Below are 26,092 nucleotides of genomic sequence, written 5' to 3' on the forward strand. Positions count from 1 at the left end.
GGGGGGTGGGGGACAAAACTTCATTGTGAGAGGGCTCCACTGTATTTCAAAAGCATATGTGTTTGAGAAACTACCGTCCTGTGTGAAGTGAAAATGAGGATACATAGGGGCTGGTGAATGATATTTTGGCAGGAATTAACCTTTTGGTCTCAGCTTACTCACTCCTGCTACTATTTCACTTCTGGGTTAAAGGGACCATTGATTAAATGAAAGGGGAAAGCCGTTAGAAATAATTTACAGAGTAGCAGAAACGTAATATCATGGAGTCTATATTATACATGGTCGCAGGTGAGTGCAAGCAGAAAAGCTTCTCAAAATAGACACTTGACACTTACAGTTGCATGTTTAATTATACGTTTGTGTGAGTAAAAATCGATTATTGCCAATGACACACATTGCTCATATTCAAATCTATTTATTTGTAAGCACATTTATGCCTTGCTACATTCTTAAAGAGCAGTCTTTAAAGGGAATAAAAAGCCTCTGTAAAGATTTATGGGATTTTTTTTAACTTTGTCATTTAACAGCTTATATAGCACTATAGACACATATAGAATTTCATGAGCATGCTCAATGGAGTTTCCATTCATTCTCTAGACTCCAGGGAATGCGGGTGATCTTGGACACTTCACCCTTGAAAAATGGGGCTGTGTGGAATGCCTAATTCATTATTAAACAGCTGCAAAGGGTGCAGGCGGATTTCATGGTCACAGTAGGGAGCTGTGGAGCCCAGGAGGTCTGGAAAGCTCCCGGGGCTAACAGCTGCAAAGGCAAATTTCTGTGAGGTTGGGCCTATTTTCATTAGTGATTTATTGTAACATGACTGAAGAGCCTTAGTTGCAAAGCCAGTGCTCGTGTGCAATAACATTCTGATTTGTTGACTGTATGGGTTTTCATTCATAAAGCACATTCAATTGTTTTAAGTTGTGTTTTGTAGGAGTAAGTCATCTGTACTATCATTATTTATACAGCATCCAGACTGTGCTAGGTGCTTTACAGACCACATAGACTCGGTCCCTGCCTTGAACCTTTTGGTCTCAGCTTACTCACTCACTAGATGTGAGGCAATGACTTAAAGCAACAGCCCATTGAGGAAAATGAAGATTACAATAAGGAGTCCTTGTGGCACCTTTAGAGACTAACACATTTATTTGGGCATAAGCTTTCTGGGGCTAAAATCCACTTCATCAGATTCATGGAGTGAAAAATACAGTAAGCAGTATATATATGAAAAGATGGGAGTTCCTTACCAAGTGGGGAGGTCAGTGCTAATGAGGCCAATTCAATTAAGGTGAAAGTGGCCTATTCTCAACAGTTGATTACTTTTGTAGTGCTAATGAGGCCAATGCAATCAAGGTGGATGTCGCCCATTTCCAACAGTTGACAAGAAGGTGTGAGTATCAGCAGAGGGGAAATTTTCTATAATATTTCTATTTTCCCTCTGCTGATACTCAGACCTTTCTCTAATTTTAGTACTAAACCAGTTCCCAGGAGCCCTCACCCACTAATTTTAACCATATGCCAATTTATTTAATTTAATATTCTAAACAGAATTCAGTCCTAGAATTAGTACAAATGACTGACAGACTGAAAGGAGCCTCTATTTTCATTTATATCACTCTCAGAAATCTAAGAATATTTGGAAACTCTCCGTATGCCTCTCTGTTCCTATGGCATCTGTGTAACTGCTTTAATTTCTGTAGCACAGATCAAAGAACAGAATACATGTCCATAACATAAGCAGCATTTCTGGAATTGCATAACACAAATCCTAAAAATGTTTGCAATAACTTGGCATAGATTTCAGACTAGAGTAAACAAATTTCTGGATGACTGATGTAAATACTCTTCTTGAAACACACCTCTTATCACATTCATCTTCTGAGACTGGAGCAGCATGACATTTGCATGAACTTTTCTTGTTAAACAATCCCCGATCCCGTGTTACAATATGGATTAGATCATTATTTCCCACATATGTCTGAAGGTTAGTTTCCTCTTTCTGGGTTAGGTTGACTATAATCCTCTTTCTCCTGTTGGATGCCATCATTCTATTTTTGCAATTTCTAACTTGGCTTCTGCAATGAAATGAAAAACCAGTCTTCACGTTGTAAATATGTAATCATACTTTTTATATGTATATATTCTACCCAACAGCGTGCTGTTGGTTAGAATACCAAGGCTGAAATTCAAGTTGCTGGTTGTAAACTGTTTAAGTCATTTTTCTTTCAGGGAATTGACTTGCAGTGAACCTGAAGATTGACTTACAATCTGTTAGATCTGGGATATCTATTACTGTTAGGAAGAGTGATTAGTAAACCTTGACAAGTCTCTCTTTTAAAGAAAGTGATACGATCTCTCCCTAGTGGATAAAAAAGTCATACTCAAATGTTTAAATAAAAAGTCAGACATCTACAAATAGCAAGTTTATTGATTGTTAGTATTTATTTTTCTCTGCAATCAAGTGCTGTGGTTTTGTAAAATGCTAATGATTACTAAAAAAACAGGGATTTTGATTTTCGCTTTAAATTGGAAGTAACTGATCACTCAAGAAAGCACTGAATCACATGATTAAGTCCATCCCCATTCTGGAAAACACTGGCATATGCATAAATTGAAGCACATACTTCAGTGGAAACTAACAGAAATAAGAACATTCTTAAAGTTAAGTGCTCTACTGAACAGGGAAGCTTCCCTGAATTGTGGCCTTCATTTTTTCGTAACAATCACTTTTTAAAACTACTCACTGATGAAAGTGGAAATGGTAAGTGTTCCTCAGGATTTTAAACTGTCATTGACTTCCTGTTGGTTCTGCTGGGTGAACTGGATGGAAAAAGCATGGACATGAAGCAGTCATTCACTTCCTGGTTGTACATAGCACCAATATGAGAAGAGTAAGGAAGTTTTCTGTGTTCCAGAAATATTGAGTAACCAGAAATCGTGTGAATGCTGTCAGTGTCACTGTTCTGAGGTGAATTTCATCATGGGCTAATGCAACAACTGGTTCAGCTCAGAATCCTGCAATCAATTGGAATAAACTGACAGATTATTATTTTTAAGCAGACACTGTTCTAATAAAAAATAAACACCTAAAATCAGGAAAATAAACCCTGAAAACTAGCATTCCTACTAATTCCTACCAGGGATATTCTATAACCTTTTTTCAAGAGTACTTTTGAAGATTTAAGAATAGCGCTGAAAAAATATATAGTACAACCTTTCGGTACAGTGCCCCTCACACAAACTCTATTTCAAAATGGATTGGAGTTGTATTTTTTTTTAATTTGTTTTTGTCTTAAGTGACAGAGAAATTAAATGAGGCAAGCAATGGGCAAAAGATTTTCTATGGAGATCTGGAATGAGATATAACCTGATGATGAACCTATATAAGAGAAGGGTATTTTAGGCAGTAGAACTACGGAGGAGATGACTTGCAGAAACATTGGTGAAACAGTGTGCAGAAAGAGAGACGAGGCCGACATTATGGCAGAGATTGAGGAACACATTTAAGAACACGCATAACATTAGGAATGTGAGTAGTCATTTGGACTTTAATGGGACTACTTGGATGCTTAAAGTTAAGCAGATGCTTAGGTGTGTCGTGGAAAAAGCCACCCAGGCAGTAATTTGATCAGAGACTCAAGCCTGAGGCCCATTTATTGAACACACACCAACGCGTTGAGGGGTAGCCGATTGGATACTGCGCCCCCCGATACAAAGCAACACCCGAGTATATAAAGCTGAAAACCGCAAATACATCATACATTTAAGTAATAATTGCCCCTATTCGGAATTAACACCTGACAGGGGTTAGGGTCTTTTTGGGTCTTTTTGGTACTTTCCAATGTTGCTGTAAACAACCCTTTTATGGATGTAATATGGGTTAGGGTCTCCACTGGTACTTTCCAGTGTTTAGCAACCATACCTTTTATGGGGTACCATTACACCATGCTTGTCATAGGGCACAATGATCTCAAGGGGTGGTTACACAACTGGTATAAGGGAGGGCATGGGTTACAGTTGCACATGTTTTAGGCCTATAGATTACCGTTACAAAGCTTCACGCCTATTTGATTATACTCTTATCTTACTCAAGCAGTTAGCATATTTCTTAAGCATAAGGCACAATTTGCAAATAGTTCCTGCTTTGGGGGCTTTTTACACCCTCTCCCCCCCGTCATGGAACACTATCTTCGTTTGGTTCAGGTTTTAGGTTTGTTAGCTATAAAGCAGGCCCAGGCCAGCCAACAGAGGCCTAGGAAATTGGGGGGGGGGGTCCTTTCCTCCACAGGTGCTTTGCTGAATCAGGGCCTACACGAGGGGAGGGAGCAGGAATGGGAGCAGATAAAGTGCATGAGATAGTTTGAGACAAGTCCATGGAGGGCTTTTCAGACCAAGTTCCTGGACTGAAATAGTACACTGTGGCAAAAATCAGAGTCCTAGTCCTAAACTCCTGGGTTTATAGGATTTGGGAACATTAGAGTCACCATGCTAGAATGGAGGGAATATCAAACTAATGTCACCTTCAAGCAACCTCTTGTGGAATTAAACAGCTATCTTTTAGGTGATATCTTTATAAAGGCTAAAATAGTGAAGAATTGTTGTAGTCTCTAAAACTTTTATTATACTTCAAACATATGTAACAAGGTGGCTTACCCTTTGCCCAGCCAACCCTGATTACTGGAGATGCGCATTTGAGCAGGGATTAGGTGATTTTCCCCTATAAGAGCAGCAGGAAGCTGAGAGGGGAGGGGGCACAGGGGAAATGCTCAGGAAGATCAGAGGTTGCCAGAGTGTGACTAGCCTCCAGCAGAGAGTCCTGGGACTGAAACTACAGGCAGGAAAGGCCTGGGAGGAGCCCTGGTCAGAAGTAAATACATAAGTTTGTAGATTTTATTTTGAACTTTTTTGGATGACCAGAGAGCAGACTCTGCAGGAGTCAGGGCCGGCTCTAGGCACCAGCAAAGCAAGCAGTTGCTTGGGGTGGCAAATTTGCAGGGGCGCAAGAATCCAGCATGGGAGCTGAGAACCAACAGGGAGCCCTGGGAGCTGTAGTTCCTTGGTTAGCTCCCTGCCTATAGAGCCGGCCCTGGAGCAGGGAAAGAACAACAATTCCCAGCATTCCCTCGGCCGCAATTAACAGGAAAGGGAGGGGGAAGGAGTGTGGAACTGAAACCTCATGCTGCAGCTTGCTGTGAATGGTAGGGACAGAGCCAGCTCTAGGTTTTTTGCCACCCCCCACCCTAGCCCTGGGCTCCCCCCCCCCGCACCTCCGTGTTGCCCCAGCCCTGAACTATCCCCCGCCCACACCCCCTGCCGCCCCAGCTCTGGGTTCTCCCCCCCCCCCCCACCTGCATCTCCTGCCACCCCAGCCCTGGCCCCAACCCGCACCTCCTGCCATCCCAGCCCTGGGCTCTCCCCCCACCTGCACCCCCTGATGCCCCAGCCCTGGGCTCTCCCCCCACCCGCATCTCCTGCCATCCCAGCCCTGGGCTCTCCCCCCACCCTCACCCCCTGATGCCCCAGCCCTGGGCTCTCCCCCCACCCTCACCCCCTGATGCCCCAGCCCTGGGCTCTTCCCCCACCCGCACCTCCTGCCACCCCAGCCCTGGGCTCTTCTCCCCCGCCACCTCCTGCCACCCCAGCCCTGGGCTTTCCCCCCACGCACCCCCTGCCGCCCCAGCCCTGGGCTCTTCCCCCCCCCCCCACCCGCACCTCCTGCTGCCCCAGCCCTGGGCTCTCCCCCCCCCCGCATCCCCTGCCGCCCCAGCCCTGGGCTCTCCCCCCACACACACACCCACACCCCCTGCCGCCCCAGCCCTGGGCTCTTCCCCCAAAGAAAGAATTGGGTGGACTAAATGGACAGTGCACCTCTCTATCTGAAGCCTAGCAAGGGAGATCCCACTAGAATTTAAAATGAAAAGTAAGGGAGGGGAGGCTCTACTAGGACCTGGGCAGCTTTAGGTACAGTACCAGGCACATAGGAGGATTTACACTTCTGAGCCACGGAAGCAGAAATTGACTTTTCTTTTCCAGATTTAGCTAATATTCAGAAAGGGAATCCAGCACCTACCTTCCAGTTTTGAACACCCTCAAAATTCAGGAGTGCTCAAGCTCAATTTGGGCAGCAGTTACTTCATTTCTCCCAAATCAAATATACTGATCCACTGTAACTTGCTGTAGAAAAAGTAGAATAAATTGAGCAAGAAATGCTTCCCAGTGGTTATTAGGACTGGAATTGCTATTTTCAATTGCTTTTTTTTTTTTTTAGTTTTAGTTTTATTTGTTTAAAAGGAAGACAGTAATATTGCATTGGCAAATTCCCCATAGAAACAAAGAGTGGAACAAAAGAATAATAAAGGCACCTCAACTTTTCCTCATTTATGTAGGACAGTCTTATAATATGGATCCAGATATCTTCCAATCATACAAGCTGAAAATTGTTCCACTTTACTGCAGTTCTGTAACCATATGGGAACCAATCCTGTCTGTGTTCTGTGCACATCCAAAATTCCTGCTGAATGACCCGCCTTGGGAGCGAGTTACCAGTGACTCAGGGCTGGGGCGACAGGAGGGTGCAGTTGGGGGGGGGGGGGGTGTGGAAAGAGAGAGAGAGAGCCCAGGGCTGGGGAGGGGCAGCCAAACATTTTTTTGCTTGGGGCAGCAAAAAACCTTGAGCTGGCCCTGGCAGGAGTTATGAAAACACTCCGTTGAAGAGGCAATGAGAGTAGCCTGCCAAAGCAGGGAAGAGCTGAAGAGAGCAACCTTGGGGGAGAAAAGAAGTCCCAGGGCTGAGTTTTGTTTTATGACAAATCGGAGAAGGGGCATTACCCCTTCCCCCCCCCCAAAGACCCTGTGTGAAGTTTATTTAAAGAGTCCCTTGAAAGGGGAAACCGAGTTGAGAGGCCACTTGCAAGGCTGCACTGAGGCCCCTAGTAACTCCTGGGAAGAGTCCACTTGTTCACAGTGGTGTAGTCAGGAAGATTTCAAACATCCCTTCCACCAACCAGTGAAGTGGAAGCAGAGCAGGGCAGAAGGACGGGGTGGAAACTATAAGGCAAATCATTTTAATCAGAAAATGTAAATGACAATTGGTAATTGTTTAAGAATGCGTTACTAGATGCCCCAAAAGCCACATTTGAGAAACAAGTCCCTATTGGTTAAATAACCAACCTGGTTTAAAGGGGAAGTGAAGCCATCTATACAAAAATAAAATAGAACAAAGGGAAGAAAGGGGAAGTTGGTAGTAAAAAATATAACTCAGAAGCCATGGATTGTAGAAAATTGATAAGGGAAGCAAATGAACACAAAGAGAAATCTATGTCCAACAGAGTTAAAGACAATAAAAAGGAGGTAAAGTATCTTAATTACAAGAGGAAAATGTTAAAATTATTAATAATAATGCAGAAAAGACAGACTTGTTTAATAAATATTTCTGTTATGTATTGGGGAGAGAAGCAGATGAGGTAGTCCCATCATATGATGACAACACTCTTTCCATTCTACTAGTATCTCAGGAGGATGGTAAGCAGCAGCTACTAAAATTAGACATTTTAAAATTAGCAGTTCTGCTCACTACACTACTGTGTATGAATGGACTCTTTCCAGGTGCCCGCTGGTGGCCTTAGGGCAGCCCTGCAAATGACCCCTCACCTCAGTTTCTCCTCTCAAGGGGCTCCTTAAATAAATTCCACTCAGTGCCAAGTACGAACCCACTTGAAACCAGTGGGTATGTATTCCACATGGCTCAGCCATCCCTCCGCTGCTGCTACCAGTGCTATCACGCCTACACCGCTATTGATACTTCAAGCTAGCACAAGTCTGTGTACATGAGCAGGGGAGTCACACCCCTAGCTTGCAGTGTAGACATAGCCAGAGCTACCTGAGAAGCATGTCTTGGCAAGTGTTTTTCACTTTGCCTTTACTAAAAATACAACAGCATGTGCAACATGTTACATCATGTCTTTTAAAGAGGGTTTCTGGCAGTTCCCTTGGTTGAAATGTAGTATAGCCTGAATTTGAGTAGGGGAGTGGATAGGATGGAGAAGAGGCCAATCTAACCCTTATTATGATCAGGAATTTAAGCTTATATTTTAAACCACAGAGAGAATGCCCCTTCTCACATTTTCTGTTCATATACTGGAAATAGTTATTACACTATAAAAACTTGGCTGGATATAGCACTGTTTTCTATATCCCATTTTAGGTTGGAAGACCAAGTACATTCTTGTCCAGTCTTCATAAAACATAATATTTATAACATTGAGGTCAAAATAAAACCCACAAAAAGCAAGGAAGTATCTTAAGACATTTCCCTGTAGGATATGCAGTCCTCAGTCAGATCAGATTCCTATCATATGTACCCTTTCTAGTTTTGAAACAGATTGTAGAATACAACTGGTGCAAAAAAATAAGAGTACTGCACCTGTCTACAGACTTTGTCCATATGGTTTAAATGAACATTTTCATTTAGTGTAACGTAAAATCACTCAACTGAGAGGAACATGTGTCTCTCAGTGCTTTGGAACTATGTATCTGAATTATGAGTGCTTGTCACAGCTTTTGTTCATGACTCCTTGGCCTGCAAGGGTTTTTAAGTATTTTTTTAGGGCTTGGTCCTGCAAGCTAGTAAATGTTCTCTGGTGCTGTGCATCCTCTTAAATTCATACTTAAGTTCATTGCCATTTAGCAAAGAATTTAAGCATGCGCTTAAGTGCTGTGGTGAATATAGATGGTCTTTTGATTCAGGGCCTCAACTGGGAGTTGAGGAGGCTCAACACCATCTCAGAACCTCACAGGATCAAGCTCCTAAAGTGCACCACACGTCACAGGATTCTTGAGTAGTTCAAAGAAAGAAGTGTGTTTGCATTGAAAGTTCAATATTATATAGGTTATAATCAGGGATTCTAGAAGTCTGTTTGCCATGGAAAAATGTGGAATTGGGATTTTACAGAGAATCTTTAGTTTTAACATGTTGTGAAAAAATAAAAACTATACAGAGGAACCCCAATTATCTGATTTAACTGGGACCAGTGCCAGATTGGATAATCAGAGAATGGGCAAAGAGCTTTCTATCCCTTAATTTAAGGTGGTGGGCCCTCTGGCTGTCAGCCCCCAGGCAATTGGTGGTTCAGTTAATATGGAGAGAGGGGGTTCTACTGTATGTTAAAACATTGTGTTCAATTGATACCTATATGTATTGTGGCTAAGGAAACTAAAGTGAGGCATTTCATTTTAATTGTGGAAAAACAAGTTTTTTATGCATTTTATCAGAGAATTTTTTATTATCATGGAAAACTAGGATTCCTGGTTAGTATATTGGGTAATTGACATGTAGCACAGCTGTCTTTTAGCCTTAACCATTAGTATTAAATAGTACTGACATATATAGTTAATATACAGATTTCCTGTTCTAAATCCTTTCTAATTGGACCAAGATCCTTTCTCAATCCTGTCCTTTCACTTTCTGGCTGGGTAATAGAGTAGTATAGTGCTGGGAATTTTTTTCCCTATCCTATTCTGGCTGATATAATTTCTGAAATTTCTATACTTTCTGCTGAGAACTGATGGAGATCGGGGACCAGCTGGAGTAAACCAGTTTAGTTCTATTGAACTGAAAGGCATTACAGTGATTTACACCTGCAAAAAAATTGACCCAAGATGGGAAAGAAATTTTGGACAATGATAAGTAGCCATATCCTGTTAGCATAAGCTAACTAAAGACAAATAACTTTTCATGTACCATTGTCAGTGTCGTGCCCTCTGACCTGTTGTCTGCTCTGCTGCTGAGACTCATCCACTTCCTGGAGCCTGCTTTTGCTGCTCTTAGGGTGTTTTGTCAGTGAATGACACTTCTGTCAGTGCATGAACAGCATTGGTAGCATTCTGGATGTCCTCAAGAAAGAGAAATGTTCTCACTGATTCTGTTTAGATGTCTTCTGTCCCTTCTGTAGGACTAGTCCTTGGGGTTGTTATGCCAATTTATGATTTCCGTGTGGTCAGTACAGTTGTTACCATGGCAGGTTACCTGCCACTTTCAGTTTGACATCAACATTTTCTCCCACTTATGTTGGGGGTGGAGGGGTGTCAGTCTTCTTTCTGTGCTAATTTCCTGGTATATAGTTTACTGGCTCAAGAAGCATATTAGATGTTGACACTAAAGTTTATGTCCTCTTTGACTATAAATCTCTGAACTGGTGATCCTAATGAAGCAATATGATCAGTATTATGATCTTCTTCACCTTCCCCTGTTAATCAAGGTCAGTGGCTCTTGTTCTTCATCTCCAAGTATTCCTGTCTTGTGCGTCTTCCAAACTGACATCAGCCTTCTTCGTGTTTTTCTTTAGCATCTCGAACCATCCTTTTCTGAGTCTTCCTTGTGGGCTTTGTTGTATGACTACTAGATCTTGTATTCTCTGGTCAACAAATCCCACCTCTTATCAGCTCACATGACCCAACCATCTCAGTCAATATTCCCTCAGCTTTTCTGTGGTGAGGGCTACCTGCATCATGGCTCATACCATTTAATTGAATAGCCTATCAGCTCTTGTCTTACCTAGCATCCACCTGAGCGTATTCATTTGGATCTTGTGAAGTAGCTGTTCCTCTCTCTTCCTCATTGGCCAGCATTCCAATACATATATCAGAGCTGGCTAAAACCAGTTTGCTCTTTAGTTTACTTGGCATATTCTTATCCTAGAGAATTCCCATTAACTTCTCCATTTGCACCAGGCGCTCTTCATGCGAATTCTAATGCGTGCATTCCCATTCCCATCATAGCTCAACACTGAACACAGATATTTATATTGTTGCACGGACTGTAACTCTATACCAGTCTAGTTTTACTGGCTTTCATTGTCCCTCTCAATAAAGCATCAAATGTATTCATTTTTTGTTGACTAATTTGTAAACAATTTTCTTCCAATGCAGCCCTCCATTGTTCTAGATCCCTTTGAAGTTCATACTTCTCTTTGTAGCTCAACATGTCGTCATTGGTGAAAAGCATGCTCTATGGAGCCTCTGACCTAATCCCCCCCGTCCAGGTGTCCATTACATTCATAAATAGGAATGGGCTTATGGCTGATCTTTGATGTATGCCTACCCTCACAGCCCTATTCTAACAATGCTAAATATGGATCCATTGTATTGCCCAGAGCTTTGTTGTTGTTCTTCAGTTCTTTGCTATTTTGTAGTGACTTTTCCACTAACTCACTTGGCTACACATAGTAATGATTTGAGGTGATATGCTTGAACTGACATATCAAAGACAATTGCCAAAATTGCTGCAGCCCTCATCTGCCTTCATAGCTGCAGAGAAATGACAGGTCCTTGAAATATGCCTATTCTTCCACTGGGGTCTTGAGAAGTTTGGACTGTGCTTTGTCTAGGACCTCACCTCTGAATGGTTTGCCAAGGCCTAACCAGGAGTACAAGACTCCGGACAACAGTTGTGAGGGTCACTGGGACACACAAGCCTCTCCACCACAACAAGGTAACAGTCCAAGGAGAGGCCAAAATGAATTACCCATGAATTATGAAACAGTATCTATTGTTACCTCTTGTGGAATACCATGGTGAACAAACAATGGTTTGCAGTGTTATTACATCAGTATTCGGGGTGTTGTGCAACAGCTTATTTAAAAAAAATGTGAGTAGTAGCCCACTAATAAGAGGTAACCTTTCCCATTTCATTCAATAAGATGTGTGCCAACATGGCTTCAAAGGGAATTGAGAATCTTGGGTGGTTTCAGTGGTTCTTTTGCATTCTTTTTCCTGTATTAACAGAAGATGTCAGATTTGGACACCTTGTCTTTGATGGCAACATTCATATATTTTGGGCTCTTTCAATACACTACTCAGTACCCAGATGAGCACTGTGGATTGTATTTAGCATTTCCAACCTCATGCTGTGACATGACACCTTGGGCTTTATAAAGAATTACATAATACGCACCAATAGTCTCAAGATTCATAATCAACTTTTATGCTTGGAGGTACCTAAGCTTGTTCGGATGGCCATCTGAGGTGAACATGAGCATCAGTATCTGTGCACTTCCCTATTGTCTATTAAAGAAGCAGCATCAGCACCATCACGCAGAGTGGGGAATCTCAACCTCTCCTCTTTCATGGTAAAGATGGTGACTGACCTGGAGCCTCGAAGGGAGAGAGAGAAAACTGGGGAAAATAATGGGGACCTGGAGGACTTCATCAGAGCTGCAAAGCATTCCCAAAAGGAGGGAAAAAGACTGACTGTCTGCATAATTAACTGTTGCTTACAGTCATTTCTCCCTAGTTCACACATTCCATTTCAAAGACATTCACTTGGAGAAGAGACAGTGAAGTCCTTAGGACAGTTTTGCTTCTCTGAAAGTATTTCCATTTTAAGGCTGTAATTTAATTACTTCTGATCTCAACTTTTATCCATCTAAGCAGCTGAAAGGATAACAGGCCCACTTTCCATAAGCTTTTAACACCATGTCGCCATTCCACATCAGATTAAAAATAACATGGACAAAAAGAAATATCTCCACTAAAATGATGAATGCTTTCCATTGTTAGCTCACATGATGCTCATGTGAGGAGGACAGGATAGTAAGAATGACAACTGAACCCAGTCTGGCTTGGGTAAACCTGTTATTTGACAGCACAAAATCCTATCTCAAAACTGTTTCTGCGATGGAAGTTTTAAATTAACAGCACGCATTATCAAAGACAGTGAGCTTCTGATGTATTTTTGTCTTCTCAGACCAGTTTGACCAAAACCTGTGTCTCACCAATAATTATTTTACAAAACAAGCCAAATTCGGCTCTGTTAACACCCATGCAATCTCACTGACCAATCTCAGAGCAAGATGTGGCTTCATGACTGAAATGATTCCAAAGAAGAGTTAGAAGAAAATAAAAAAGCAGACTATGGTGCAAACTAGTTAGGAATAAATATTATAACATGGGGACTCATCAAATCACCTTTCACAAGTCCAGAATATCAAGAACAGAAAATTGCCTTCGCATTCTACTAGTTTTAATTAATTCAAATCTCAATAGTTATTACAATTTAGGGAAGAGCAAAGGTTTTAACTCTGCTAAGATTCACAGAAGCACCAGCATTAGTTGCAGAAAATTGCTTACATACTGACCTTTTGATAAACAAGTATACCATTTACTGTAAGAATGCTATTTGCTTTTATTTTATATATATTTATATATATTTTTTTTGCTCCAACTTGTGGAAAAGGTTAGTGGGGTGGAGGGTTCGTATAAGGAGTGCATAGAGGAGATGACAGTGTAGATCCCAGACTCAAATTCCACTCCATTCTCACCCCCATGTTATCTTCACTTTCTGTATAAGTGTCATGGAGCTATCAACCTCTAGTGCATGGTTAGCTCAACAGGATGACTATGATCAGAGTGTTAATATTAATTTTTTTTATTTACTTTTGTCAGTATATGTCACAGCCTTACTGTTTCTTAGATATAGGATTATGAAATGGCAGCACTATGACACGACATTCCAGCCTTATGGGGTATTCCACAGAAGAACATAGGATTTTCCCTGTCAGACTGAGTTACTAACAATGTGCCTGAAAAAGGGATTGCCTTTGATGGGCAGGAGCAGGAGAGTGAGCCATTCAAAGTCTCCGCCCTACGAAACTGGCATAGAATCAGGAAACTTTTAGGCATTGCTCACAGGATTTTAACTTAAGCCCCAGTTGTATGCCTTGTTTGTTTGTTCATCCCTGGTGTAAATTTGACATTGCAACATCTGGCTGACTAAGGGTCAAAAAAAAAAAAAACCATTGCAAGTAACTTTACAGTTACTTTCAGGAGTCCGCTGCAAGAGTGCTATGCAGTCTTGTCTCTGCTCAGCTAACATTCAACTAAACTTACGTTATTCATTAGCATGTGCTCCTTACTGTGCACTGTCTTCCTTTTCCTTCATCAGGCAACTGAGATATATTGTCCTATTCCCTGGGTATGATTCAAGGAGAAAAAACTCTTCGGGGTAGGGAGCAAAGGAGCAATATTCCACCTACAGGAGATCTTACTGGTGGAGATGGGCACTCAGAGTCTAAGGGCAGGTCTACACTTAAAACACTGCATTGGCACAGCTGCATCGGCTCTTCAGTGAAGACACTACTACACTGATAGGAAAGCGTCCCCTGTTGACGTAGTTAATCCGCCTCCACGAGAGCTGGTTGCTAAATCGATGGGAGAAGCCCTCCCACCAACGGAGCATTGTCTACACCAGTGGTCAGATCGTTATAACTGTGTCACTCAGGGGTGTGGATTTTTCACACTCCAAGCAACATAGTTCTACCGATGTAAGTATATAATGTAAACCTGGCCTAACGCTGTCCACGTTCAGATCTAAAATAAGGCCTTCCCACGATTAGTGGCATCCCACACCAATCTGACCTGCATAGAGTGACCAAAAGGAGACAGATTATTGCCTTTTTGGATATGGTCAGTGCTATTTTAATTACACTCTGGTGCTGAGATACCTCAGAGATACCTGTAGTAAAGAGATACAGCTCTTGATCTGAGTAGTGCGCACAAACTGCTTATATGTTTAAACAGAAAAAGCACAACATGAATATAACTTTAGTAAAAAATCTGGCGCTGCATCAGTGAGAACTTTGGCTATTTCCTCAATTTAAATATAATCCAGCTTGATCCAGAACATAATTTCCTTGGTCGCTAGATCAGATCTAGATGGCCTTTGCTGATGTACTGAATATGCAAAATAAATGTCTCATCTATGTTAGCTGAACTGAAGATAATTGTTCAGAATTTATGCAAAGTAGAGCAATTCTTCCCATTAGTTTGAGGAAATGACTGCTATGACACTCTGATTATTATGTTAATGGAAGTGGACAGAACTGGGCCCTTACTGTTTTTTCCACGCTGAATAGTCTCAAATAGTCAACAAATAGTCTCAAAGACACTCCTGGTTGCAACAACAGGGAAATTAATTTCCTCCTATCCCCATCTTTGTTATTTCCAAGCCCTCTGAAACTCCTTTTCTCCCCACTGGTAGTAAGACACTGGATACCTCTCAGTTAGCTCAGACAGACTATTACAGTACTGCCAATCCTTGCAACTTGATCATGAATCTTGCAATATTGGGTGAAATTCTTAAAGCCCCCAATGCTGGGGGCAGGTGATAACAGGAGAGTCTCTGGTTTTCAGGGAGGATCTTGAAAACATGATCGAAGTGAAGCCTAATGGCTCAGAAACGCACGGGCAAATAGAAAGAATTCAAACTATATTGGTTTTTAGCTTAAAATCATGGGATTTTAAAGATTTTTTGAGGCCTGACTCATGGCTTTTGAATGATTGTGGCTGTCAATACTGATACTAGTCATTCTTAATAAAGGGAAATTATGTCTATAGATCAGATAAAACTCAAAATAAGGATATTACCCTTTCTGCCATACTTCCAAAATGGAGAGTGAATTATGGCATGGAAAAACACTCTGTATTGTGATCACCAAATGAGTTCCAACAGCCCTTCCTGCACAAAACAGCAAGGACATGGCTCATGGCAACCCATGTAGCACATTTCAATGTGGGTCCAACAACAGAAAGAGAAATAACCACATACCACAAACTCGCCAGCATAACAGTGTCCTTGAGAAAGTGTACAAATAATTCTCCAATCAAGCAGTTCCCTAATGCAGAACTACCAGATCTGATCACTTCTTTAAATATTTCAAATGCCTTAACTAGTTAATACATTGGATGCTTTTTCTCCCAGCCTAGCTGTGCAGATGAAGAAAGACAACTCAGTGCTACTGTATATATGGTGACCAGATGTCCCGATTTTATAGCGACAGTCCCAATTTTTCACACTTGCTGTATGGTCACCGTAACTGTATATTAGAGTTCACAAACCATCTACACCACAATTCTAGCACAGAGAAGGACAAAAGAAAGAGGCAACAGCTGACTCAGAACACCAGACATAATTTAGATATTGCTAGCATTGTTATGCTGGATTACCCAATATTTATACCAGGTGCTGTTATTACTGTCGTACATTTAGCTTGACAACTTGTTATACTGAGTGATAAACTACTCCTTTGAGAAATCTGTACTGTAATGTTATCCAGTTGTTTAATGAAAAAACTATACCAAAAAAGTTTGCTTTTCTTTTAACAAATAGGGCTAGAATCATTAAAGAGAACAGGTAGCTATTTGACTTTCAGAGTTTAGCGGGTAGACAGTACTTCTGAATTTAGATACTTATCCTAATTTTAGCCAACAGTTCTAGAGAACGAGCCCATCTGCAGATAACAGCACAATTATTTATAAACTCTTTCCCTGCAAATGTAAATGGGTTATTCTGCAATAAGTAAATGGGGATGCCATTTATTAAAGATATAAAATAGCTACTAGTAATATATCCGAGGTGTGGGAAGATTTGGTTATCCAAAAATGCTGAAAGGAACTTGAACAACTGTTACCTCCCCCCAGCTTGGAGCAGCAGAAGCTGCTCCCTGTTTGAAATAACTCCTCTGTACTGGCTGTAGAACATTGCTTTAGGTGACCTATCCTATCAGTGACTGCCCATTACCAGGGGACATGCACAGCATCTGGGCTGGATATGTGGCAGTGAGGAGGCAGGAAATCAGAAACATAAGAACGGTCATACTGGGTCAGACCAAAGGTCCATCTAGCCCAATATCCTGTCTTCTGACAGTGGCCAATGCCAGGTGCCCCAGAGGAAATGAACAGAGCAGGTAATCATCAAGTGATCCATCCCATCACCCATTCCCAGCTTCTGGCAAACAAAGGCAAGGGACACCATCCCTGCCCATCCTGGCTAATAGCCATTGATGGACCTATCGTTAAGGCTATGTTTTGGTCATGGAAGTCACGCAATCTGTGAATTCCACAGACCTCCATGACTTCAGCCCGCAGAGGCTGGGAGCTACAGATTATCCCCACCACCCATGGTGGCCAGGAACTGCATGGAGTGGCAAGGGCCCCGGAGCTTCCCAGGCTCCGTATGTGCAGGGATCCCCTGCAGCTCCACAGCTGCCACAGGCAGGGTCCCTCCCAGCCACTGGGTAGGGGCAGAGGCCGCAGCTCCCAGCCACAGCAGGGCAGGGTGCTGGACCTTCCTCCCTCCCCATTTTGTTATGGACATTTGTAGTAAAAGTTAGGGATCAGTTCACAGCTTCCGTGAATTTTTGTTTATTGCCCGTGACTTGTCCCTGACTTTTACTAAAAATATCCATGACAAAATCAGATATCACAAGTCAGATATCAGGAATGGCAATATACAAAAACCTGTAGGAGAACACTTCAACCTCCCTGGCCACACAATAGCAGATGTAAAGGTAGCCATCTTACAGCAAAAAAACTTCAGGACCAGACTCCAAAGAGAAACTGCTGAGCTCCAGTTCATTTGCAAATTTGACACCATCAGATCAGGATTAAACAAAGACTGTGAATGGCTATCCAACTACAGAAGCAGTTTCTCCTCCCTTGGTGTTCACACCTCAACTGCTAGCAGAGCACCTCACCCTCCCTGATTGAACTAACCTCGTTATCTCCACACTGATTTATACCTGCCTCTGGAGATTTCCATTACTTGCATCTGAAGAAGTGAGGTTCTTACCCACGAAAGCTTATGCTCCCTATACTTCTGTTAGTCTCAAAGGTGCCACAGGACCCTCTGTTGCTTCATGACAAAATCGTAGCCTTACCTATCGTCCATGAATTTATCTAGTTCTTTTTTGAACCATGTTATAGTCTTGGCCTTCACAACATCCTCTGGCAAGGAGTTCCACAGGTTGACTGTGCGCTGTGTGAAAAAAATACTTCCTTTTGTTTGTTTTAAACCTGCTGCCTATTAATTTAATTTGGTGACCCCTAGTTCTTGTGTTATGAGAAGGAATAAATAACACTTCCTTATGTAAGCAGAGTCAGGATAAGCTCTACCCTGACATCTGGTGGTGAATTATGGCGAGGGTGGAAAAGAACTTCAGGGGCTGATCTTGTTTGCATAGGCACACCCACCCGCCTACCCTGGGAAAACAACAACTGAAAGTGGTTACTTTGGCTGGTGTGGGATCCCCAGTTTCTCTGTTATTGGGGCAGGAAGAATAAAGTGTTGTTACCCTGATTCTGTGAATCAAGGCCAGTGGAATTGCTGTATGACAGAGGGACTCACCAGTAACTAAGTAGCACTCTCTAGACAAGGGGCATGGGTTACAAAACCCAGTGAATTGAGAGAGGTTGGGGACAGGTATGTGTACCTGATGGTATGGGCCTCTTTTGGGGGCCTGGAACACCAATTGCACTACCCTGTCTCTCCACTGTTGAATAGCAGAGTTAAGTTTGCTTCCATTAGGAGTCTAGCTAGAAGTTGCTAAACTGAATTCAGTTTGGGCCAATGGTGTACGAGCACTGGGATTCCCCTACTAAGGGTACATCTACACTACAGGGGGGAGTCGATTTAAGATACGCAAATTCAGCTACGTGAATAGCGTAGCTGAATTCGACGTATCGCAGCCGACTTACCCCGCTGTGAGGACGGCGGCAAAATCGACTTCTGCGGCTTTCTGTCGGCGGCGCTTACTCCCACCTCCGCTGGTGGAGTAAGAGCGCCGATTCGGGGATCGATTGTCGCGTCCCGACGGGATGCGATAAATCGATCCCCGAGAGGTCGATTTCTACCCGCCGATTCAGGCGGGTAGTGTAGACCTAGCCTAAGAGCTGAAATCACTAAAAGAGCTAAAATTGCTGAGCTGAGATCATTGAGTGCTGTGTTAAGCAGTGGGGGAGCCTGAAGATATATTGCTAAGCAGCTGGCAGAGCCAAGCAGTTTGTGGGACGGTTGGAGCGGCCCATGGAACAATGAGCGGAGCGGTGCAGAGCGGAGCTGAGCCATTTGCGGGGGTAGCTGGAGCGGTTCATGGGACAGCTGGTGGAGTGGAGCGGCTGGCAGAGCTGAGCAGTTTGTGGGACGGTTGGAGTGGCCCACGGAACGGGGAGCAGAGCGGAGCAGTTTGCGGGGACGGCTGGAGGAGCGGCGCGGCGGGTAGAGCGGAGCCATTCGTGGTAAAGGCTGCAGCAGAACTCCATGGAGAGGTGGGGCAGTCGGCCTCGGCCCACGTAAGGTGCCCCTTAACATCCTGTGTGCCCCCCCCCCATTTCCGCCCAGGCTGGGGGTGTAAAACTCTGCAGATAAACTTTTGAACTCTGGGGCGGCACTGACCAGGGACAGAGACTTTGGGGTTGTTGGACTTTGTGGTGATTGGACTTAAGACCCTGAGGGAAAAAGGACACTGCCAAACTTACTTGGAGGTGGGTCTTTTGCTCATGGTTTATGTTATGAATCCTGTTTATGGTGTTTCCCCAACATAATGCCGCATTGTTTCCCTCCTTTATTAAAAGGCTTTTGCTACACTCAGACTCCGTGCTTGCGAGAGGGGAAGTATTGCCTCCTAGAGGCGCCCGGGGGGTGGTATGTAATTGTCCCAGGTCACTGGGTGGGGGCTCGAGCCGGTTTTGCATTGCGTTATTGAAATGGAATCCCTAGATACAGAACCCGGCCCTTGTTGCTGCCAACTCAGAGGGGCAGAAGGGTTACACTTATTTACTTTCTCCTCACCAGTCATGATTGTATAGACCTCAATCATATCCTCCCCTTAGTCTTTTTTCCAAGCTGAAAACAGCTTCCCTGGATGTTCTAACCCCATAGGGAAAGTTCTTCCACTAGCTGACTGAATGCCATCAAACCAGATAGGAAAGAATTTTAATTGGGCCCAGTAGAGAATTTGGCAGGCTCTCCCTGACAGACAGTCCCATTCCTGTCTGCAATGGATTCAAACACATTGAAGAGTCACTACTCCTCCCTAGAATTATGCTCATGGACAGTCCCAGTCTCCCCACTCCTCACAGCTGTGAAGAAAACACTTCCAAGAGTTCAGTCCTGCCTGGGGGCAGTGGCAGCAAATAGTCCCAAGTTTGAGTTGTGGCACAAAGGAGGTAGGGAGCCCATGCATATAACCTGACTTCCTTTTGGTGCATAACATAACTCCCAGAGGCTTTGGTCTTCTGTGTCAGGCTGATCCTTCCCCTGGAATTGGGCAGTTTGCTGCTAAACCAGAATCTTTGGCCTTACAGAGCAAACGTGGCTTGAAAGGCCACATATTTTGGGCTAGACTCTGCTGCTGTGAGATGGGGCAGAACAGTTCTCACAACTATGGAAATCAACTTTTAAAGTGAGCTGCCTCAACGCCTTCCATTTTAGTGTGTTTGTTTTGCCTCCCCACTGTGCAGCCTCCAGTGTTTAGTCTATTGGTCAGATTCCAAATGTTGTTTTACTCTTTTTGCTTTAAAATCTCTTTTGCTGGCCCCTCTGTACTCTAGTATTGGAGATTTTTTACTAACACCTATGCCAGTTTTAATGAAATGGTTAGAATTCCCTCCCTTCCCCCACCTTCTGTCTGACACCGAAGTGCACCTCACCATGTCACTGAAGCTCTGCACACAGTATGGCTAGAAAAGTCTAACTGAAGATCCTATTGTTGACAGAGCGCTGAGTCAGTCATCTCTGAACTCTGGATGATTTGAACTGAACCGCTGCCATTACCCTATTTAGGTTGGGGTTGTTTGATTCGCAGATGGAAGCATAGGAGTAAAACGTTCACTGAACCTGGAATTGACTAAAAGGTAATGAAGCAATCATTTTGGGGGGAGAGGAGTGGCTTTAAATACCAGGGTTAAAGAGTCATCCAAAAATATTTTTTCTGACTCACCTCACACAAGCTGCCAGGCAAATCTGACAGCTTTACGTATCACTGATATTTTCCAGATAACGTAATTCTGGTTTGTCTGGACCATTTTCAGCACATTATACACAAGCTGCGTAACTGGGATTGTGCACAAACCACATAACCAAGGTTTGCCAAGATCCCATAGAAACTCCTAGGACTGCTCTCCTGCAACTTCTCTCTCATCACTTCTACAGAATATGTCACACAGAAAACAAACATTCTGATGCTGATATGAAACTAGGTAAACATGTTTATATTTAAGTGACACGTACTAAGAAACAATTCTCCCTCCCCTCCAAAACAGTTGGGTTTTGCTGTGTGCCCAAAAAGTCAAATTTGTGCTAAATCATGCCAAAGGGGGAGCAAATTCTGAACTCAAAGGCACCTTCTGGAGGGCACTTGCCAGCAGCTCCCTTTCTAGTAAACCCAAGAGACCTCAAGCACCTCTGCTGATTGCAAAGGGAAGAGAGGTGATCTCTCAAACATGCAGGAACTAAAATGTTTAGGGTTTTGTAGAAGCCAACTCTTCAACTCAACCCAACTGGCAACCAGTGCAGCTCCGGGAGCATCAGAGTAATCTGTATATGGCAAAATAGGACACTTACCATAGGAGCTGCCAAGTTCTGCATCGGCTTGTTTGTGGGTAGATATAAGGTGTAGCCCCATCTTAAGCATGGATCATGGTAGCAAGTTCTGCATCTGAAAAGAATGGTCCTAGGCAGACACAGATGGAAAAAAGCCATCAAGGGCATTGCTACTATTGGCAAATAGCTAGGAGCAAATAGGCGTCACCTTGCAATTCAAACAAATTCAGACTGGAAATAAGGTAATTTTTTATCTGTGAGGGTAATTAACCATTGGCACAATTTACCAAGGATTATGATGAATTGTCCATCATTAGTAATTTTTAAATCTAATTTGATTTTTTTCCTCCCTAAAAGATATGCTCTAGTTCAAACGGGAATTATTTTTGGCATGTGTTATGCAGGAGGTCACAATGGTCCCTTCTGGCCTTGGAATTTATGAACCAAAAATCTGTTTTTTTTGCAACCAAATTTATGATAGTGTAGATTTTGATACATGATTTAGATAACACTGCTCACAACACCAAAAGTACAATACAAGATTTAGAGCAGTATGTATTTTTAATTTTCCAGCTAACAGTCCAGACAATCCCAGCTATATTGTGCTAATATTAATCAAGCCCCATATTTAAAGCAGTACACTGGGATTTAAGTTCCAAACAGTCATTAAGTTCCAACAATACTTCCTGTACAACATAAAAAGCACATTCTGCTTATATTTGTTATAAACTGAAGACGTCAAGATGAAAGCTAAGGCCTCAAGCGATTGTTTGTCTCATAGCGAACAGGGGACTGCACACAGGGGAGTTTGAAAGGGGGAGAAGGAGATTCCCCCTGCTGAACAAACAAGGTGCAAGTACTAACCTTGGGGTGAGTGAGTTTGTTTGGCTGTTTGTGTGTTTCTTTCAGTTATTTCAGTTACTGGGTCAGTTGGAATTGTGTATCTGGGGACTAGTATCAGAGGGGTAGCCGTGTTAGTCTGAATCTGTAAAAAGCAACAGAGGGTCCTGTGGCATCTTTGAGACTAACAGAAGTATTGGGAGCATAAGCTTTCGTGGGTAAGAACCTCACTTCTTCAGTCCCCCTATCTGGGGACTGTTTGAGCCTTTGTTCCCTGGATCATCCGTGATCATCTTTGATCAGCCTCAATCAGCCTTGCGATCACCCTCCCCCTGTGTGATTAATGCGGGGGTAGGGCTGACCTAAGAGAGAAGGCCTTAAAAGGCAGAGGCTAAGCTACCCAGGGGAGCTAGCCAACAGGGGAGTCTGAGAGGGAGTTAGTGGGAGGGGGACGTAAGATCATTGGTGTGGTTAGGAAGGGCCGCATCGCCAGTGACAACGCTGCTCCAGTCTCCTCCACCTGCGCCTGTATCCAGACACAAAACCTGACCATGGATGCCTCTACCCAGACCCTGGTGTGGATTTGCAGAGACTGGCCTGCATTTCCCACCCCCAGAAAGCCAGGGTGGGGGAACCATCCAGTGTGAAAGGTGCCTGCTGGTGGAATCTCTCAGGAAGCAGGTGGGAGAGCTATAGGAGAAGGTGGCTAGGCTGAGGTGCATCCGTGCCCACGAGGAATTCCTTGAGAGTATTTGTATGGAGACATCCAAGGCTGAGGAAGCTATCCAGCTAGACAGCACTGATGTCACACCACCGGGGGAGGAGGATATGGCTCTGTCACAGGGAGGACACTAGCTGCTGGTTATTTCTGGCAACAGGCAGTGCTCCACCCACCTTGGTGATGGAAAATCATTATGCTGCCCTGGCAACGAGCGATGAGGAATCGCTCCCAAAGGTGGAGAAGGAGAAGCCATGTACCCCCAAGGCTGGGAGGATCACAACCACCACTCCCAAGAGGAAATGTAGGGTAGTGGTGGTTGATGACTCTCTTCAGAGTGGGGATGGAGGCACCCATCTGTCACCCTGACATGGCATCCGAGAAAGTATACTGCTTGCCAGGGGCCCATATCCAAGATGTTACAGAGGGATTATTGAGGATCATCCGGCCCTCTGACTACTACCCCATCCTACTCATCCATGTGGGCACTAATGATACAGCGAGGTATGACCCTCAGCAAATCAGAAGTGACTACAGGGCTCTGGGAGTACCAGTGAAGGAGTTAGGAGCACAGGTGGTGTTCTCTTCGATCCTTCCAGTCATGGGTAGGAGCCCAGGCAGAGACAGATGCATCCTGGAGGCGAATGCCTGGCTGCGACGATGGTGTCACCAGGAGGACTTCGGCTTCCTTGACCACGGGATGGTGTTTCAGGAAGATGGACTGCTAAGCAGACATGGGGAAGGGGAAGAGCATATTTGGATACAGACTGGCTAACCTAGTGAGGAGAGCTTTAAACTAGGTTCAAAGTGGGCAGGTGACCAAAGCCCATAGGTAAGTCAAAAAGATGGAGACCTGGGAAAAGGGTCAGAATATGGGGGGAGCATGGGCTGTTATAGCAGGGATAAAGGTGAGACAAGACAAAACTGGGGAGGGGGAAATCAAATCAGTATTGTAGATGCCTGTATACTAATGTGAGAAGTATGGGGAATAAGCAGGAAGAATTCAAAATGCTAGTGAATAAACACAACTATGACATAGTTGGCATTACACAGACCTGGTGGGATATTACACGTGACTGGAATATTGGTATAGAAGGGTACAGCTTGCTCAGAAAGGACAGGCAGGGAAAAGGAGGAAGTGTTGCCTTATATATTAAAAATGTATACACATGGACTGAGGGTTGATATGGAAATAGGAGTCAGACTTGCTGAAAGTCTCTGGATAAGGATAAAAGGGGTAAAAAACAAGGGTGCAGTCATGTAGGGGTCTACTACAGACCACCTAACCAGGAAGAAGAGGTTGATGAGGCTTTTTTTAAACAACTAACAAAATCATCCAAAGCACAGGACTTGGTGGTGATGGGGGACTTCAACTACTCAGATATCTGTTTGGAAAATAACACAGCAGGGCACAGATTATCCAATAAGTTCTTGGAATGTATTTTCTATTTCAGAAGGTGGAGAAAGGGCCTGATGGAAATGCATCCTAGAATACTCCAGGAGCTGACTGAGGAGATATCTGAGCCATTAGTGATTATCTTTGAAAAGTTATGGAAGACATGGATAATCCCTTACCACAGCAAAACTCTCTGACCTCAGAGCTTTGACTGAGTGAGAATTGCAGAATTTAGTCCTAAGTGAACACTAACTCTTATTGAGAATATTTTACTGAATATCCTAATAAAAAAGCTATTTAAAAAAACTACTCCAATCTTCATCCCAATGTGGCATGAATTGTAGATCAAATTAGTTAACTGATGAATGGAGTGATCCTTGAAGATTTAGATCAGTTTCCTTCATCTTAGAATCATAGAATCATAGAATATCAGGGTTGGAAGGGACCTCAGGAGGTCATCTAGTCCAACCCCCAGCCCAAAATGCCGTTAGCCTTCTTGGCAACAAGGGCACACTGTTGACTCATATCCAGCTTCTCGTCCACAGTAACCCCTAGGTCCTTTTCTGCAGAACTGTTGCCTAGCCACTCGGTCCCTAGTCTGTAACAGTGAATGGGATTCTTCCATCCTAAGTGCAGGACTCTGCATTTGTCCTTGTTGAACCTCATCAGGTTTCTTTTGGCCCAATCCTCTAATTTGTCTAGGTCCCTCTGTATCCTAACCCTACCCTCCAGCGTATCTACCACTCCTCCCAGTTTAGTGTCGTCTGCAGTCCATGCCATCCTCCAGATCATTAGTGAAGATATTGAACAAAACTGGCCCCAGGACCGACCCTTGGGGCACTCCGCTTGAAACTGGCTGCCAACTAGACATGGAGCCATTGATCACTACCCGTTGAGCCTGACGATCTAGCCAGCTTTCTATCCACCTTATAGTCCATTCATCCAGCCCATACTTCTTTAACTTGCTGGCAAGCATACTGTGGGAGTATTTTCATATATCATAACTGGTCTCATATATAATGAGGTAAGGTGATAGAATTTCCAGTTCAGTAAATTAACCTTAGTTTTATAATAGGCTCTGCAGGGTTAGTTCAGGATCTTTTCCTGTGCCATAAGGGGAAAAACTAGCAGATTTCAAGTCCTTTTTAAAATAACCAGCTGGGAAATAAAACTGGTAAAAATGTAAGATAATACAACACCCTAGGGCAGGATAAGGAACACCTTATGTTGAGTTCAGACTCTGCCCAAATCTAACTATGTTCACATCTACAAATAAAACCCAGCTCTTTGTTAAGGTCTTTCCCCAAAGAGCAGTATCTCCACCCAGGACAAGCCTATGATGGCAAAGTTGGTGGCAAGGAGGAAGCACCTAGGGGAGAATGGAGAAGAAAAAGTGAAAATAACTATAAAGAAACCCATGCACATACAGAGTAGGAAAGGGGAAAGACTAAGAACAAAGCAAATCAACCCAAATATAATCCCTTGAACAGAATAGCTTCAGATTTTGAAAAGTTAATCACACACAAAAATCTTGAGCTAGCCAGATTCTTCATCTTAATCATTTACAGAAGGAACCAAAATGTGTGGTATTATAACAAACTAATAGATATCAGCTGCAAACAATCATGTGTCCATTTCCTCTGATAACAACATGAGGACAAAGTATCAAGTTCCAAAGGTGATCTAAAAATTCTAAGTCAAAAGAATTTAAGTTCACATGAAGTCCAGCGTCCACAGTATGCGTGTAACATCAGCTTGAGAT

At 43.3% G+C, this 26,092-nt stretch overlaps 1 protein-coding gene across 2 annotated transcripts in view; it reads left to right on the top strand.

The window, feature by feature from the left end:
- The window catches only part of METTL21C (methyltransferase 21C, AARS1 lysine), a 58,455-nt gene that overhangs the window by 13,775 nt on the left and 18,588 nt on the right, over positions 1-26,092 (top strand). The gene's annotated exons all lie outside the window — the stretch shown is intronic.

This window comes from Chrysemys picta, chromosome 1, assembly GCF_011386835.1.
Source record: "Chrysemys picta bellii isolate R12L10 chromosome 1, ASM1138683v2, whole genome shotgun sequence".
Taxonomy (NCBI): Eukaryota; Metazoa; Chordata; order Testudines; family Emydidae; genus Chrysemys; species Chrysemys picta.